Source organism: Platalea leucorodia (genome assembly GCF_965183815.1).
Source record: "Platalea leucorodia genome assembly, chromosome: 1".
In the NCBI taxonomy this organism is placed as follows: domain Eukaryota; kingdom Metazoa; phylum Chordata; class Aves; order Pelecaniformes; family Threskiornithidae; genus Platalea; species Platalea leucorodia.
In genome coordinates, this window is record NC_138823.1 from 103,021,363 (window position 1) to 103,032,724 (window position 11,362).

An 11,362-nucleotide genomic window follows, 5' to 3' on the forward strand; every position below is an offset into this window, starting at 1 on the left:
GTAGGGCAATGAAATATGGTAAGTAAAGGTGGAATGCAATGATTTGTAAAATCTGATAAGAACCATTTTACCCCGCTACGTGTTTCAATTCAATCAGCTGTCCTTGTATCAGACTGTGTTAGAAATACTCCTTTTTTGTTTGAAATCACTGACTCCCTGTTCTCTCATCATAGCCCTCTTCCCACCTCTTTCTCCCACTTCTTTGAATCTGGTTAGCTAATCATAACACTTATGAAAGCAACACCTTTGAGGAAAGCATATAACTGCTGATTATACTATTTATTTCCTTTTAAAGTGTCAATAAAAAGGTAATTACATTTCATTTGTTTTTAGAGTTATTATTGACTTGGAGGAAAAAATTTGCCTGCTGGAACCAAAACTCAGAGATTAAAGCAAAAAGAAAAACAATAAACTTGCCATTTTCTTCACGATAGAAGACTTTACTATTAAAAAATCAATTAACAGATTCTTCGAAATAATTATTTTTAAACCAAAATGACCATAACTTCTTCTAAAAGATGTTGTTCCAATAAATGATCAGGTACTGGAGAATTATACCCATGTCAGGATAGTTATATTAAAATGAATGACAGGAATACATTTGAAAACCCTTTGTTATTGCTGATAAATCTAAAGTCAGTTGAAATCGCTTTTTTTGTATTGTCATCCTCTGCACTGTCTCAACTTTTCTTGCACTTTTAAAAGGAAAATACTGTGGAAAACATCAAATCACATGAAAAAGCCCCACAACTTTCTGAGGACAGCATCTGCTGATTTTATATTTGGTTACCCATACTAGCCTGCTTACAGCTGGTGATAAGATCATTTAGTGGAAAATATATTAATTGTAAAATTTGCCTTCACTGGTGTAAAATGCAAAGTCATGTTAGCTGAGGCTGGGCTTTACTGGGCAGCTTATGTGTGCTCTTCTTTTTATAAATATGATAGCTTTTGTATAATAGCTTTTATCACCTGTATAACTTCATTAACTTCAACTGAGCCATGTCTTATTGGCACCAGTGTAAGTGTGGATAAGAACAGACCCTGAGAACATCGTTTCCGGTTTCACACGAATAGTCTCAGGTTAATGACAGTTTTTCTGTTCATCTTGTTGATAGCCTTTTTCTTCCAATAGATCTTAATTTTTATCAGCATGTTAATAACAATACATAGCAGTCCCTGTGCTGCCACAAACTATTTTGTGTATGTTTTTAACTGTCTTACTCTATTTTATTCCATGTATGATGAAGTGATTTCTAAAATGCTTGTGCCTGCTACAGAGATGAAGTCTTGTGATGCCATTCATTGTTGTATGCAAGCACATTCTTCTCACACTTGAAAAAGTTTGTGATTCTGTATCTTGGAAGTAGGTTGCCTGTAGGCAGTTTTGTGCATTTTAATGCAGTATTCAGTGACGGCTACTGAGGGCTGACTGTTTCCTCAGAAACCAGAACTCTCTCTGTGAACACTGACTCTCAGAGAGCAATATGCAATCATTTAAGCTGAATAATCCAGGCTCTAGAAGACCCCCCAATTATTATTTTTACATCATTACTGAGTCATTTCTATGGACCAAGTTTTGAAGCCATCTGTCGCTTTAACACAAACTAGTCTCCTATGAAAGGCTCTGGAGCATCTTTTTATTAGTAGTAGTACATGAAACTGAGTGGTATTAATGGCATACATTCAAATATTAGTTTCATCAAGAAATCTGCCAAAACTTAACATCTGTGCTTTAATTCATGCATGAAGTACAGAATCTGCAAATCTCCCTCCTCCAAAAGAAAGATTTTTGAAATCAAGTGATTTAAAGCAAACTTGAAGAAGAATACATAGCATTTTGCAAGGACAATAAAGAACTAGAAAATAAGGGGGAAATATGCCTACTGAATATTTCATGGGTTTATGTGTCTGTCTGTCTGTCCAGCACTGGTGTAGAAAACGCAAACACATGAGTGAGCGAGCTTGAGAGTGGCACTTTTTGACAGAGTTACATGCTATGAATGGACTCAATCAAGTGGGGAGTGAAAAATTCATTTTCTGACAGGGGTGTCAGTAGAATCATCAGGCACTGATGACAACAAATCCATAGCTGGAGAAAAAACTGACAGGGTGGAAAACAAGAGACTGTAATACTGATCCCTCCTTTTCAGCTGTCCAGAACATAATTTCACAGCAATTATTGCCCCAGCTGGTTTTACTAACTGCAGGCCTTAGATGCTGATCTTGTTACAGGGCATGATGTACAAGAAATTAAACTAAAGTGGAGGAAAATGCTGTGTCATGGAAAGGAAATATTATTTCTTCCCCTGTAAGCCTTGAGGAGGATGCGGTCAGCAGAGGAGGACTGTTGTAGATTTTAGAAGAATCTGAAGAGTGTTATTGACGTATTCTGAGGTTAACTCAACAGAACCTACAGGTTAGTAAATCCTCCCTCTGATAGGTACGGGATTTCTGATTTACATAGCTGTTATGCTTTGGTTTATGAAAGCGAGACATAAAAGCAAGGCTAAGTTTACAACAAAGGGATAAAGGGATGAAAATGTTCTAAAGCAGTAACTTTTTGTTGTTTGTTGTTCACATGTTAAGTACACTCTGTGGACTAGAGTGACGAGGGTCCCATTTCCAACACAGCATGGAGTGGGTGATCTCGTCAACTGTAAAATGAAGCCATAAGAGCACAGCATGAAAATGTATTAGCAACAGTTAGATAAGGGAGACCTCAGCAAGGCGTACACACTTTCAATTGGTGAAATAATGCTTGTACAAATTGTTTTTGGTACATTAAGTACCTTTCACAGCCAAAATTAAAAAAGAAGAAAAAAGTAGACAAAAATAAATAAATAAATAGAGACACAGAATTGCACATACAAAAGCCAGAACTGGTTTTTTGTAATCCCACAAAGTAATTTCATGCAGAATTTTTTTATTGAAATTGTTTCCCAAGTTGACAGATCTTGTGTACAATGATAAATGACAAAGTGCTATGCAGCTGTCAGCCTGTGCTCAGGGAAATTGCACAAAAACTCCCCAATAATAATAATAAATATGCGTTTCTCCAAACAGAAGGTATTTTAAGCTAGTAAGCACAGTGGTGTAGTAAAGTAGTATTAAACAGCAGTGAGGTGAAGCTGAGAAAAGATTTATATATTTGTACTAATCTAGCAGCTCTTTACTGGCTATGACATGCTGACAAGGAAACAAGGGTTATGAAAAATGATCTGACACTACGCTGCTAAATCTATGAATTTCAAAGTGTGGAATAGTCTGTGGCTTGCCAGGATTGAATGCCTGAGATATTTCAATGATCGTTACAGAAAAAGTAAGACTGTGATAACAAACTGTAAATGCATTAGCACCATAAGGAAGCCAGTTAAGTAAAGTGACACAGATGACAGTAGCGTGTCTTTCTGAAAAGTTATAGAATTTGAAACAGAAGATTAAAGGTGCTCAGTCCATTTAAAACGTATTTTAAAAGCAGCCCTCTCTTGTTAGGTAGAATGGTCACATAAAATTTCCAAAAGAATGCTGAAGAGCACGTGGCACAGGTCATGTGCCAGATCCTAAAATAGGTTAAACACTTGTAGTTAAGAGGACTTCTAGACTGTAACATAAACTGGGTGTCTGAGTTAAAAAAGTACTGTCCATATGTTTTCGAATGGGCCTCAAATAGTTGAAACTCAATTCAGCACTTCATTGAATACAACACTGAGTGTGTTTTAATAAAACACAACACTGTTTCCTCATATGTGTGGTTGAGGAGATGCTCACAGTCTCTGCTCTGGAATGTTATTTATTCCATACAGAAGACAAATTTTGATAGTTTTCATTTTCTTTTCTACTGCCAGTTTTGAGTACCTATTGAGTTTCATTAAAAATATTTCTTGGCAGACGGTTACTTGTCTGCAGATATTTTTTGAGATTGATATTAAACTCAGCTAATGCATTCTTCAAGTTCGGCATAGTGGGAAATAAAGCATACATCATTTGCAAGTATGACTACAGCTTTCAAAGAGTCAGGGTCAGAAAGTCTCAGAAAGAGACTGGTTAAATTTTGCAGTCGCATTAATTCTCCACAGTGTTCTACTGCAGACTGGAACTTCCGTTTATTTCCCCAAGTTTTAAAAAATAAATTAATTTTCAGTGATTTTTTCTGACAAATTATATCTTGTTAATTAACAAAACAGTGCAAGAGAGTTCATCTACTACACAGGCTGTTGGTCAAAATGGATTAGAATCAATATTTTTTTTTTTTAATTGGGAAATGAATGTTTAAAAACCTTTTAACAAAAAATGGTTTACACCAATGACAGCCTCATGCTTTCTCCCAGTCATTTACTCTTTGGGGTTTTAAGGATACTCTGGTGACCTGCTGATTCGTGTTTTGTCTCAGAGAGGATAGATGTCTTGGCAACAAAAAGTCATTTTCTTTGTGAGGTGAAATGGCCAGCATCTGGTTAGCCATTGCGGCTTCAGCCATGTATGTGAGAGTAATGTTACATTTACAAATGAAATAAATGTATAACCTTAGACAAGCAAAAAAGAAAAAAGGGAAGGGAAGGGAAGGGAAGGGAAGGGAAGGGAAGGGAAGGGAAGGGAAGGGAAGGGAAGGGAAGGGAAGGGAAGGGAAGGGAAGGGAAGGGAAGGGAAGGGAAGGGAAGGGAAGGGAAGGGAAGGGAAGGGAAGGGAAGGGAAGGGAAGGGAAGGGAAGGGAAGGGAAGGGAAGGGAAGGGAAGGGAAGGGAAGGGAAGGGAAGGGAAGGGAAGGGAAGGGAAGGGAAGGGAAGGGAAGGGAAGGGATAACTGCATAAAATAAATATGGGAAAACAGGAATGCAATGTATTTGTTATTGTAGATAATCCAGTTATTCCAGACACAAGTTGTGATTGGTATTCTTATCACTAGAGAGTTGAAATAAATGGCTAAATTAGCTTTCTAGAGTCAGTCATCTTTGTTAACAATGTGTGAAACCACATGCTAATGTATGAATTTGCATACATCAAATTTACAAATGAAAGTTTTACAAATATTGTATTTCTCTTTTGCTTATTTCTTTGACTGATATCTTTCAATAAACATGGAAGGGTCAAATACCTTCATATTTTAGGGCCTGCATGAACTTTAAGGACGTGTTTGTTTCTATGATTTTATTTTTCATTGGCCTTGTGCATCCTCTGATATCCCATTGCAATGGGATATTGTAATGAGATAAAAAGACAGACAAACTGGAAAAAAAATCCTGTGTGTTGCTAGTTTAATCTGCTACGGCAACTAATAACTCATAAAACGGATGAGTTATGTGCCTTTTTCAACAGGTTAGTGGGGCTCCTTAAATCTTATTTGCATGCTACTCAGTCCTGTATAGATTATTAAATGCTGATGATTTCTGGGTGAACCACAAACAAGAACTGAATTTTAGACTCAAACCAGTAATAAACTCTACATTAAAATATGGGGTATATTCATGAAACATATCTAGGATTAGACTACACCCACTAAAAACAATGGGAATTTTTTTCTTGAAATTATTAAAGCCAGGACTTCACTCCCAGACAAGAACAATGTTTTTTTAACAGTTCTGAAAATGATCACATGAGCTTCATTTTGGCTAGCAGCCCTTCACTTCTGAGTTCTCACAGTTCAGTCGTCTTTACGGATGAGGCCTTGATGTTACGTGTGAGGAGCATGTCTGTGATTGCAGCAGTCCCTAGCCCCAGATAAACTGAACTAACCACAGCCTAAAGTGAGCGAGTCACCTTCTGAGAGGAATGGACATTTTCTTTTACAGCTGGAGATAAAAGCCATGTATCCAGCTCACTAAAATATCAACCTAGTATAATTCTGACATTAAAAACCTAACTGAAAGAGCAAAGAGGAAATGCCCTCAGGAGAAGAGAGGCACGAAACTTCTCTGCACATTCATGTTCTCTTCTTAAAACTGTTGTGTTCTTTGACTTTAGTTCTTCCTCCATCGGAGTCCATGTACCAGCAAATTAGCTACAGGACTGGACTTTGTTGATTTATACATATCAAAAGACTGTGAAGAGAAAGCACAAATGCCCATCTTCTTTCTTTGGATCGCTCAAGCAGTTTCATCTGGTTTTCTTGATTGCTGGCTCACAGTTCTAAGCACAGGAAAAAATAAATGCAAGATAAAAAATATTAATTTTAAAAGTCCAAGGATAAAGACAGTCCTGAAACAAACAAAATAAAGCTTGCTTTTTTTATCAGTCTTCGTGTGGTCCTGACTTAACTGGGAAGTCCATGATTTTTACTTAAACTAAGAGAAGAGGATAAACTTCTTTTCATTCCCTCAAAATCTAAGCTGTTTCACTTTCCTGTTCATGTAGATTCCTCCGTAAGCTCACATGAGATCTGTCTTTCAGTCAGAATTAGAGATTTCCCTACTCTCACTCTTTTACTGGGTAGTTAACCATTTTCCTTCTTTAGCTAGTGCGAAGAAGGTGCAATGTTTACCTTCTCACTTTATTTGAATCATTGTTTGTCAATAAAACCACTTTCTAAACCAAGGGCCACAGTCTAATGAAAAGCAGCTCCATAATCCTGAAGTGTGGGCTGGCAAAGTAGAACTTAGTATTATCTCATTTGGACTGGAGTCTTCAGTGAAATTCTGCTGTTTTAAAGAATGCCAAACTCTATTTCCTGGATAAATGTACTTGGAATTTATAGCACCAAGGAGTTAACCTGTGTTCGGTCTCAAGCACAGGATGGGGCTGTGGGTGAGAAAGGAAATTTGTTGACTTTCTTTTAATTGTTCATTCCAAAAGTTATCTCCATTATAGACCAAAAGGAATTTTTCCTACATCTTTTAAATAGGTGTAAGAGACAATGTCCATCTATTCTCTCAGAGGATTAAACTCTACTACCTTGCAGTATACAAACCGGTGCCAATGGCCTTATTCCACTGACTACAGAATAAAGCCTGCCTTTATGTCAACCAGACCATTTCAGGTAGAGCCTGTGATTAAGATACTCAAGAGAAGTTAGTCCTAAAATTAACAAGTCACTATAATGAGGTAAGTGAACAGATTTGTTCTTTTTTATTCTGATCTCCCATTTCCCACTTTCTTCTTATCCCTTCTGTCAACAGCCCTGGAACAAAAGGGAAATGGGGAGTGTTAGTGGTTCCCCATGAAAGTAGTGCTCCCACTTTTAATTCCAAAGGAACATCCCCCTTGAGACCAAGTCCATCACTTCTTGCTACATCATGGCCAAGTCTCTAGTGCCTGGATCAGTGACAGCCCCACAGGCAGGGTCTTCTGCATGACTGTGTGATGCTGAAATAGCAGCATTTGACAAATTTAAAACTTGCTGTTTGTGCAGTCACTAAAAACTGCACCATTAGCTGGTTTTTCAGATTGCATGAGTGCAGATCATTAAGTGTTATTACAGTATTAATTATTAGAAATGTCCTGCACTAGCCAAATTAAATTGGGATAGTCAACGACCTGCAAGTTCCCAATACCACGGATAATTTAACAAGATATCTGCCACACTATGCAAGGTATCTTCACACGTCAGTCACATTATTTCTCACTAAATATCAATTTAAGATTTTTCTTTAAAACTTTAGAAAATGGCTTATATTTCTAAGCAAACAATAAAAAAGACAGTTGTGTAAGGATTACATCTGAAAGGTGAGAGTTAAAAAATCTATAAATAATCTGATGCCCTCATACAGCATGTGTATTTAGTTTTAATGAATGCTTTACACTGTTGTGTACATCCTGACTGCTGTCATGGTTTTATGTGATTTCTGTGGCTATTAATCTATACTGAACTGATAAAGAGTTTGAAATGAAAAAAATAGTTTTAAACTATTTTACCTGTTATTGACTGAATATCTATGAGAAGAACAATTACTAGATACTTTCCATTGTCCAGACTAGAATGTTTTTCAAATTTTTTTTCTATAGCACTTGCAATACCTCCAGCCAGGCAGACCTTAGGTCTCTTGTTGACCTCCCTACATCCATCTGGCTGAAAACAGTGTATTACTGCCTCTGTACTGTAGTTATGCCTGACAAATACTGCTTGGCAGTCTCAGATTCCAATCAAGCTGGGCTTGGTTAGTGGGACTTGCCTTTCATTGAATATAAATGTTTGTGTACAGTGACTGTCCAAGCACTGTGACACATTCAGCATGTGTTCAAGTTTTCAATTAAAGCTTGTCTTTAGCCATTTGAAGTTGTTCTTGCTTGGAAATGAGGCTCTGAAACAAAGGGAGAAAAGCAGATATATGAAAAGAAATTAACAACTGTCATCTGCTAAACCTCTCCTAGAGAAGGGCAGTAGGCTGATACAGCTCTGCTTAATATTTCAGGTAATGTACAGTCTAAGAGTTGACATAGAGGAACATGTACAGTAAAAAAGTAAAAGAAAAAAAAAAGTAAGAGAGAGCATCCTGTTATCTATTCCCTCACTTTCTTCCTATTAAGGGATACCTATAGCTGTGCCTACACTTGCACAGCCAATCGTCCAAATAGGATGTTTACCGTTCCTTGGTGGAGCTATTGCTACAGTTGTGTTTAGTTATCTGTTACCATCAAGAGTGAAGCTGGACTTTGAAACTAGCTCTGCTAGTGTTAACAATTCTCTTCTATACCTCCTGTGGTATATGGCTTCTTTTACTGCCCCAGAGCCTGTGGTGCCACACACTGCCATTTTACTAACATTGCTGTTAACTGTTGTCCAGGAGGCCTTTGATTTTAAAAGATTCCCAAACAAAATTACATTTTTAAAACTTTCTGTGTTATTTTCTAAAAGAGCCATCAGTTTCTTTGAAATGAAGGCAGAAAAGGTATTGCTCTCTCTCAGTTTGGTTACTTATTGGCAATGCAAGTTGATTCAGTGGCCTCAGAAGAAAAGACTGGAAGTGAGAAAGCAATAGGGATTGAGTGAAAGCCCTTTTTTAATGCAGTCCCACCCACTTATTCCATCTCCGTTACCACTGCACTGACAGTTTTAGTATCTTGAGTTTGCCTTGAAGTTGTAACGTACTCTGGATGGCTGGCACGGGAGATGGATCTTTAGCTTTGACATACTCTACCAGGGCTATCAGCTGAGCCAGTGAAGTGTTGAACTGCCTGCTGAACGTCATATAGCAGCTATAGATCATGTATTCCTTCTCTTTCCTTGCACATCAAACACTTGTGATGTATAAGTACATTTGTAGTTTTGTGGTGTGTTGAAACATATGACACTACGTAACAAGGTTTTCAGTAGCATCCATCCTGTATTCGAGCACTTCAGAGACCAGTTATGAACTTCATATAGATTATTTTGCTCGTTTCATCTTCTCCTTTGACAAAAGAAGGTTTTTAATATGATTGCATCTATAAATCTTTCAACTATAGTCATAAACCTTTATGACAAGGTAGCTTTTTCATATCTGGTCAGATTTGCTTGATGGCAACTTAGAGAAAGCAGCTGAATAGTTTTATTTAGCTGACAAACTCCCATTAGAGACACAGTGAAACTTAAGGTGACAGATTCACTGAGGAAGAGAAGAGAAAAGGACATGTTTATTTACTTCAGTCAATTTATGATGTTTCTATTCCTTTGCATTGTTTCCATAAGAGATAGACTTCCTAAGGATGAGAAAGGAAATATAAAACAAAAGAACCCAATACTTATCTAACAACCTCCAGATATCAGCAGATGCGGGGGAAAAATAGTTTTGTCTGTGTTGTTTTTAAATCCAGCCGTATCAACTTTGCAGACTGATCTTTACCACACTCAGAAACCCAACACTGAGCAGACAAATCAGCACACTGGCCTGTGGGACGTGCAGCCCCACCGCTCTTTGTGGAACTCGGGAGTGAGAGATGTCCACTTCTGGGGAGAGGCACCAGATAGTTTAGATGTTACATTATTTAGCTGTCCCTACAGGGCCCTTAATCAGGGAATCAGCAAAGTTCACAGAAACAGTGCATTCCCCAAGAAACCAGATAAATAAGTCGAGGTTCTGTCTAAAATGCAGTTTATTAGTTACTCTGGAACTTACTTACTTTAAAAGCATGTGGCCGAATATGGCATGGAAAACGGGTTTCATTTTGCCTACCCAGTAAATAATTAGAAAGGCTCCCACAGAGACCGTTCTCTCTAAATAATCTTACTTTTAAAATTGGCTGTTACAAAGGCGTTAATATAGTCTGATAAATTTAAGACAAATCCAGTAATTTTCATTCACTTAGCAACTATGAAAGAGTAGAGAAGCAACCTGAAGTGAACAAAGGGTCAAGCAGCAGGAAATTTATGCTATGAACACCAATTCACACCTGTTAACTACTGTGACTAGGCAGCAGACAACACCAAGCATATCATTTAAATGGACTTTTCACAACTAGGTGTGCCATTAATTCACTGATCGGGGTCATTGAATCTGTTCCCTAGCAATTGTCCCAATTAAGCAGCCGTGCTATTTATCAGGGTGCTTATTAAGTTGATTTGTGAGTGTGTTTGTGTACCTTTACTTTAAACCTATATATACAATAAACAGCTGTTTCTAAAAAAAGTGTATTCCCACTAGTAAAAAATAAATAAAGAGTCACACGTGAGTGTGTTAATAATGCAGGGTAATAACCTCAGCAGAGAAAATGAGAAAAAAAGAAACAAAGAGCCATTAAGTGCGAATAAATCATTGGGCACCAAGAGTATATAATGCAGAATTTATATAGATGCTTGACTACAAAAGTATCTCCAGATTTTGCTTTTTTGGCATTATTTGCCAAAACTCTGACTGTCTGTGAAGCTTAATTATGGATTTGATTTTCAACAGTGTCAAATGCTGATTAAAATGGAGTTGAAAAGGGGCACAAATGAATGACTGCCTGCTGTGCATGGGGTTATGTTCAATCATTGAGGATGCTTATAAGGGATCAATGAACAGGAACTCATTATATCCTGGCCAAAACTAGCCATAAGCCTGGGAAAGATGCTTATCTGCAGTCCAGCTAGGTCTATGAGGGTTAAATTATATATTGTTTTTACTGTTGTTTCATTTCACAAAACTGCAAAAGTCCAGGCAACATTTTGTCAGAAAAAAACAATAAAGAATATGAAAAGCCCATCTTCACAGAACATTGGACATTGCAAAACAACCTACAGCTATTATCGGATATATCAAAACTGACAAGTAAAACTTTGGCTGTTGATTGAACAATATTTCACATGGACAGCACAAGCTCGTCCGCATTCACTTTTAAATGGAGCTGCTTATCCCGGAGAACTATGGGTAGGAAGTTTATGAGCTTAATTGAATTGGTGGTATTTGGATGATTGAAAAAAATTGGTGACATTGCAAAACTGGTCGTTACATTTTCAAGAGCAAAGCACCTCTC